Source organism: Corvus cornix, chromosome 3 (genome assembly GCF_000738735.6).
Source record: "Corvus cornix cornix isolate S_Up_H32 chromosome 3, ASM73873v5, whole genome shotgun sequence".
Taxonomy (NCBI): domain Eukaryota; kingdom Metazoa; phylum Chordata; class Aves; order Passeriformes; family Corvidae; genus Corvus; species Corvus cornix.
The window spans coordinates 70,450,387-70,457,257 of record NC_047056.1 but is presented as its reverse complement, the minus strand read 5'-3'; positions in this window follow the sequence as shown (position 1 = coordinate 70,457,257).

The window sequence follows — 6,871 nt, the reverse complement described above, 5'->3', positions numbered from 1 at the left end:
CAGATGAGTTGGTGAATTTTCTGTATGCCAAAGTGAGCTTTTTCAAGACCTTTTCCACACGATTAAAATGGTACAAACTAAAACCCCCACATTTAAAAAGCTAAATTCAATTTTTAAATATTAAAAATCAAGGTACAGCCTATTTGCAGCCTCACTCTGACTTTTTCCATAGTCTTTAGGGAACTTGTTTTTTCTATTAGGGGGTAATGATGAATTGAGGATCCTAATAAAATACTTTCGCTATTGACTTGTTGAGTAATTTAGGTGTGCTGTAATCATGCATCTTGTCTTACAGCAGCTTGCTGACCAGAGCTCTTGGTGAGGTTATCCAAGTTGCTACACCTGGATATATACTTGGAATAGCTGCTCTTTGATGTGCAATCACATCCCAAACCCAGACCTACCACTTGCTGTTTCTGAAAGTAAAGGTCAGTGTCTTTGGCCCAGAGTTTGAGATTAAATCCTGGCTGTGGAGAGCATTCCTGGAGAGACACGAAGCACCTTGGGAGTGTTAGGGAAGAGAACAAGCTGAGAACTGTGCTTTCCCTTGGTAATTAATTCTGGACTGACTTCTGACCCACCGAAAGATCACTGCTTATGCTTGGCAGTCTTTCTCTTAAAACCTCCTCTGATATAAAGGGATACCTGATGGGAAAAGTGGATTAAGGCATAGATCCCCACTCATATTTCCCAAGCAGTTAGAGGAGGGGTAGGTGGAGGGTGCCTGTATCTGCACTACCTTTTTTAGAAGTGGGGCTCCAATTCCAATCTGCAGAAGTCTCTAAAGGAGCATTCAGAAGATCACAGCAATTACCTGTTCTGACACAGGTCCCTCAGAGTTTTGGCTGCTGGCAGATTTCTGAGCATAGAACGACTGTGTGGCGAAATACACAGTGGGGGAGGTACCCACCAACCAGACACCCATTCTGCCTGGCATTTATAACTGGATGTTAGCAGTTGAATTAACAATTGTAGAGACTTAAAAACCAAACTCCTGGGTAGATAATTAAATTTCTGGGTAATCAGATTCATAGCAGCCCCAACAAGGTTTCTGTCCTCCTCCCATTCCTAGCTGGTTTGCATTTTTAGGACGTGCGCCTATGCTCTTTCTGCCCTCCCCTTTCTAAGGCTGCGATTTCACCAAACCAGAGGTAAGAACTTAGGAACCAGTTTGGTCAAGCTGCTTGAGGATGTAAGCAGGAGTTCCTTACACTGTGCAGGAGAATAGCTAAGAGACTTCTGCTGTCTTTATATTAGAAAAACTGGTAGTTGACTCTGGACCCCCTGGCAGTTCCCAAAGGAGCATAACACCCCAGCCTATCTATAGGTATTGTGGCTGTGAGGGGTATCTTGGAGCAGAGCTTTGTGCAGCTTCTCCTCAGGCCAAGTCATGGCTCCAGAGTTATGAACAGAAAAATTTCTATGCCATATGGGGTATCTTGGAGCAGAGCTTTGTGCAGCTTCTCCTCAGGCCAAGTCATGGCTCCAGAGTTATGAACAGAAAAATTTCTATGCCATATAATTAGACTCTCAAAACCCCTTGTTACAGAAGTAAAGGAATTCCAAGGAGCAGGAAGATCTGGAGCTAAAAAAATAAATAAAAAAAGGAAAACCCCAAAACCCTGCCTATACAAACATATTGTACAGCTGTCTTGAAAAACAATTCACTGAAATAATAGAGTTGGAAGTTTCATGGTGTTGCAGCACAGCCACAGTGGGAGGTAGGTGTAACCTTAGCACACTGTGAGCCCAGATAATTCCAGTGTTTCCTGAAAGAAACAAAAGCTAGAGCTTTAGCAAACAAGTAATCTGGATTTTGGTGCAAATTGTTTTTTCTTCACGTAATGAGAACCTGTAAGGACATTGTATAGTGGAAAAGTTATTTTTTAATAAAAATAAAAAAAGAGGAAAATTGTTAAGAGCTTTTGCTTAAGATGTTTTTAAATACAATTGCTGTCTGATACTGCACTTTATGCAGTTTCCCCATACGAGTTTTTCCCTCGCCCTCTTTAAGAGCACTCATGAAAAGGAGAAATTCAAAGCAAAATTTAACCTGAGTGCTGCTACTTCTCTGTTCCTGCATTTCTAGTTTTCAAGTATCATGCAACTGCAAATTCGTTATAACTTCCCCTTCCACAGTGTTAGTCATTTCTCCACGAGTTTTATGATTCACACAGGAACTAATCTGTCTGGAAAGCTGCAATAGGGAATGGGCTTTGTACCCTACCTGGGGAATCCCACAGGCCTCTCCCTCAGCTTTTCCCCCCAGAATACTGACAGCAGTACCACTGGACTCGCATACAGATAGGCAACTGAAAAGGGAGGAAGAGGTGTGCACAGCATGCCTAAAAATCCCAGCTGGAGTTACATGGCAGTCATGCTTCATGTTAAATTGATGCCCACAATGCCACCAGAGAGGGCAAGGAAAAAAGCAAAAAAGTCAGAGGAGCAAAAAACGTTTATCTAAGTTTGTTATTTTTCCATCTGTCTCTCAAATAAAAAAGAAGGTATCCAGTTACAAGAATGTTAGAAAGAGGCAGCAAATGAAAAACACAATCTTAATTAGCTCACCACACCTTCAATTGACTAACGTCCAGATGCAATTAAGCGATTCCAAGCTAACCTTTCTTTGTAAGCAGAAGAAAGGTTTTTTTCCCACCCAGCACAGGCATCCTCATGTACTCGCTGTTGAACAGCAGTAAAAGGTGTCTTCAGCTCAGGAGTGCAGGGCACTCAGGGAAAGCAGCAGGAACCCAGCCAGGGCACTTTGCCATGTCCTGTGCCCTTTTACAGTGTGGGCTATGGTCTGATACCCACACAGTAAGGGTGCAAGTGCTGTAGGGAGTCACAAGCCAAGTCAACAGCACAACATGTGATGAAATGGACTTCAAAGAGCTGGAAACTGAATCTTTTTCATCTGAAGAGACTGTTCTTGTATGTCACTGTGTGTGAGAGCCAGTGATGAAGGGATTTGTGTGTCCTGCCTTGCTGCACTGATAGTGACACATGGTGTACAGGGTACTGTCATGTGTGCCAGTTCAGACACCTGGGGCACAATGAGGACTCCTCAGCTAGAGGCCCCTTTCAGGGGATGGTGCATTATGGTGGAAAGGAAAGGACAGAGGACAGACTGTCTGAAAGGCTGCTGCCAGGAGGGTGTAAGATAAGGGAGCAGGAGCAGAGGCAGTAGGTGCTCAGTACTGGCTGGCAGCAACCGAGCACCTGCCCACACTGTACTGTGACCTGGCACAACTGCTGGGTTGCAGCTGCTGTCTGCTAACACCAATTCCAAAGCTCCTGCACTGCACTGTATGGAGGAAAAGCTGTAGGCTCTTCACTTTGTCACCCAGGAGGGGACTTTTCTGCTTGGGAAGTGACACTGAGAAGCACAGAAACGTCATCTAGGCAAGCTGAGAAACATCAGGAGGTAGAAAGCACACAAAAGAGGGAAAGCATTAAGTGTCATAAAAGCTCATTCAAGTAGCTAGACTTGGGAGAGGAAGATTGAAGAGATGAAGGACTTGGGGATGAGGAAGCACACATAATCTCAGAATACTCCAAGTTGGAAAGGACACACAAAGCTAATCAGAAGTATTCTGGTGAAGGAGAGTCCCTGACTTCACGTTCCTAAGTTGAAATCTTTTATGAAAGGTGGGTACCTTTTATAAATTGTACCTCTCTGAACAGAGAGGCAGCTTGATTTAGTCCATGATCAGAGTGTTTAGGACTTCATTCACAAGCTTTAAGTGCCAAAGTACGTGCTACTCAGGCACATATAATGTATGACACAGACACATAAAATACATGTTTAACAAAGATCAAAGCATGTTTTTATCAATACACTTCAGGAAGCCTAGGAACACACTGCAAAAGGGACCATATGGGCTTGATTTCTCTTCATAGATAACCATTTCATACAGTCATCTCCATTATAAAAATCTAACAAGTATTTTTTGTTTCTTTCTCCTATTAGTATTCAAGAACCTTTTGTTTAGAAACTTAAATCACAGCCAAGCCACACACACCTGTTTACTCAAGGCAGTATTGGTTTTTTGTTTAAATAAACCCTTCTCACTTGATGTGTTTAATTCACTCTTGAATTTATAGAGCACAGTTACATTCTTCCTTAGCCTTTATTCTGCTAGAACAGTTTACTCCTGCAGAGTGCCCTGTGCTAATCCACTGCACCTGCTCCAGCTGAATCCATGTCTTCCAACACAGGTGACAAGTATTGTAAAGGCAATTCCAGGTGCAGTTTTACAAGCAGAACAGCATTAATATTTCCCTGCCACTCCTGAAAAATTCTTCTCCAGAACACTCTGGAGTCACACTTGTCCATTACTTAGCCACATTACACCATACCCATAGCTCAGAGCCAATTTATGATTAACCAGTGCACTCAGGGCTTGTTCTGCCTTCGTTGCTTTCAGTGGATAAGCATTTCCCGTAGGAGCTGGGAGCTCATTATTAAGCCTCTAGGTTCATGACCTTGCACTCCTTCTCATCATTGCTATTCAGATTATCAGAGTTTTCCAGTTTTTCCTGTAGAGTCCAACTCTCCACTGTTTTGACAGTAACTCCCAGCTTCATGTCATCAGAAACAAAGAATGTGTCCTTCAAATAACTTTACTTTCCTCATTGCAATCATTTTCCAAGCCACTGCTGCCAGTGGACTTAAAGGACACTAAAATCCATCTTCTCCTGTGTGGCCTCTGTAAGTCTCCCCTGTGCCCAGATGAATCGTGTAGAGGCAATCACCTATTGACAAAGCTAGATACAGGCTGAGGAGCTGAAGCCTTTCTTAAAATAACTTGGGGTTTCAGCCCTCACTCTATCCCATGACTGGCTTGCTTTGAAGGCTAAAATCACATAGAATCCCATTGCAATAAACACTGTGCATGGATATCAAGAAAAGAACTTGCCCCTGAAAAGAGCTTGCATCTATTATGCATCTATCCAAAACCCCAACAAAAAAGCCACCCCAGGATAATGAGCTATTGTATCCACAGCACTGGAAACATAAGAGCCTGAATGATCTACTCTCAGTTGTGGACAATGGAAACACGCTGAATCACTAAAACCGAACCTTCAATAGGCAAAATGCAGCCTTGTCACTAAGACAAACTGCTAATAGCAACAATGAGGCTTGGAACAGCTTGTAGGGAGCCAAAGCAGCTCTCACACTTCAGCTGAAGTTCATCCAAAGTTGAACAGGGAGGTCTCCAGATGGTCACTGCAACTGGGGTTGGAAAGAGGGGCCATTACGTTACTTTACTGTTAATACAAAAAGTGTAGAATTTTGTTTAGTGATGAAAATTAAGACTTAGCCCCAGAGGAGTGGAGAGGATATGCCATGAGGGGAAATGGCATCACTTACACAGGGAAGATGATACTACTTTAAAAGGATATTGTAGTCATATAACTTTGGCAGAAAAGCCGGGGGGAAAAGCACAATTGTGTTGCAAAATTTGTGCTGTGCTTTTTTCACACAGCATTTAAAACTATGTCATTTCCTTTATAGAAGAAAACATCTAACTTCACGGTATTTAAATAGACAAGCAACAAAATCATCTATTGCAACCCCAGTCAGGAATGTGACAGGCAGAGGGATGTCCACATTGTTGAACTGAGCTGTAAGCTACACTTCATCCCAGATCTTCCATTTAGGGTTGTCTGTCCCCTGACAACCACGCTGATGATGTGGACTTTGCCTGGCTCAGGGAGAGCACAAAATACCTCAAAAGGCCCTTCAGAAAGAAGCATCATCTCTGAGCCAATCTGCCTGCTTCCACGGACACCAGCTAGCCTGCTTGCAGACAAATGGAGGTGGGAAGTTTGCTGGACTCCACCTGCTTGGTTACACAAGTCAGAGAACATATTTAGGAGGAAAAGCTGTCCCTGAGAGGGCTGCCCAGTACACCAGGGCAAAGGCTGTCTTTGGAGAGATTTGAGGGCAGACCTGGTGCCTCTCCAGAAGTATTGGCTTCAAAGGACTCAGGGAGAAATTTATGTTTCTTCATTTCCCATCCCAGTCTTGAATCTTTAAATCAATCACAAGGTTTTTGGAGCACCATAGCAGCATGCACATGGAGAGTGTGAGGAACTTATAAAAGCTGCAAGGGCTGTGTGAAATACAATTGCAATCAGATCGATAACATATCCCAAGGCCTGCTATGGAGAACATGTCTAAACACTAACAGGGTGGAACAAAAACACAGCTCTGCTCATGCCTCTTTGGTTTGGGACTTAAAGCATCCATCTGACAGAATCACTTACAAAGCCAAAAAGACATTCACTCTGTGTTGTAGCCAAAAGTGCTGCACATCTTTGCCACAAGACCATCTCACCTGAGGGCAGCCCAGCAGGACCACAGCACATCCTGGCAAGAGAGACCCCCTCAGAGAACAAGCAAAGAGGATGTCCTCATCTTCAGCCAAAAGGAGAAGAGATTACACCTCCCAGTATCTCTCTTGGGGGAGGAACTTGGTGAAACACACTACTCTTAAACAAAACTACTCTTGGTTTTGTCCTCAGAATATATACTGAGATATTGCAGGTGCCAAGTGTATTTCTTGAACACAGCATGTTTTTCTCTGAAATCAAATTCTCCTTTTCATATACATGCCATGGAGGGAGGAATAGTGGTGAGGAGGTGAGCATGCCTTAAGAGATGAGAGGAGACAAATGGAATACCAAAGGAGGAAATAGTTTTTGCAAGCAACTCAGCAAAATATTCTAATGCATTTGCTCTTCAAGCACAGTTATATTTACAAACAGCCTGATGAAGGGGAGGTGTGTTGCTTGCCTCAGCAAGAGCGAATTGGAGCACTAAAGGATTAAGACTAGATCTATTTAGTACTTTGGACCTGGT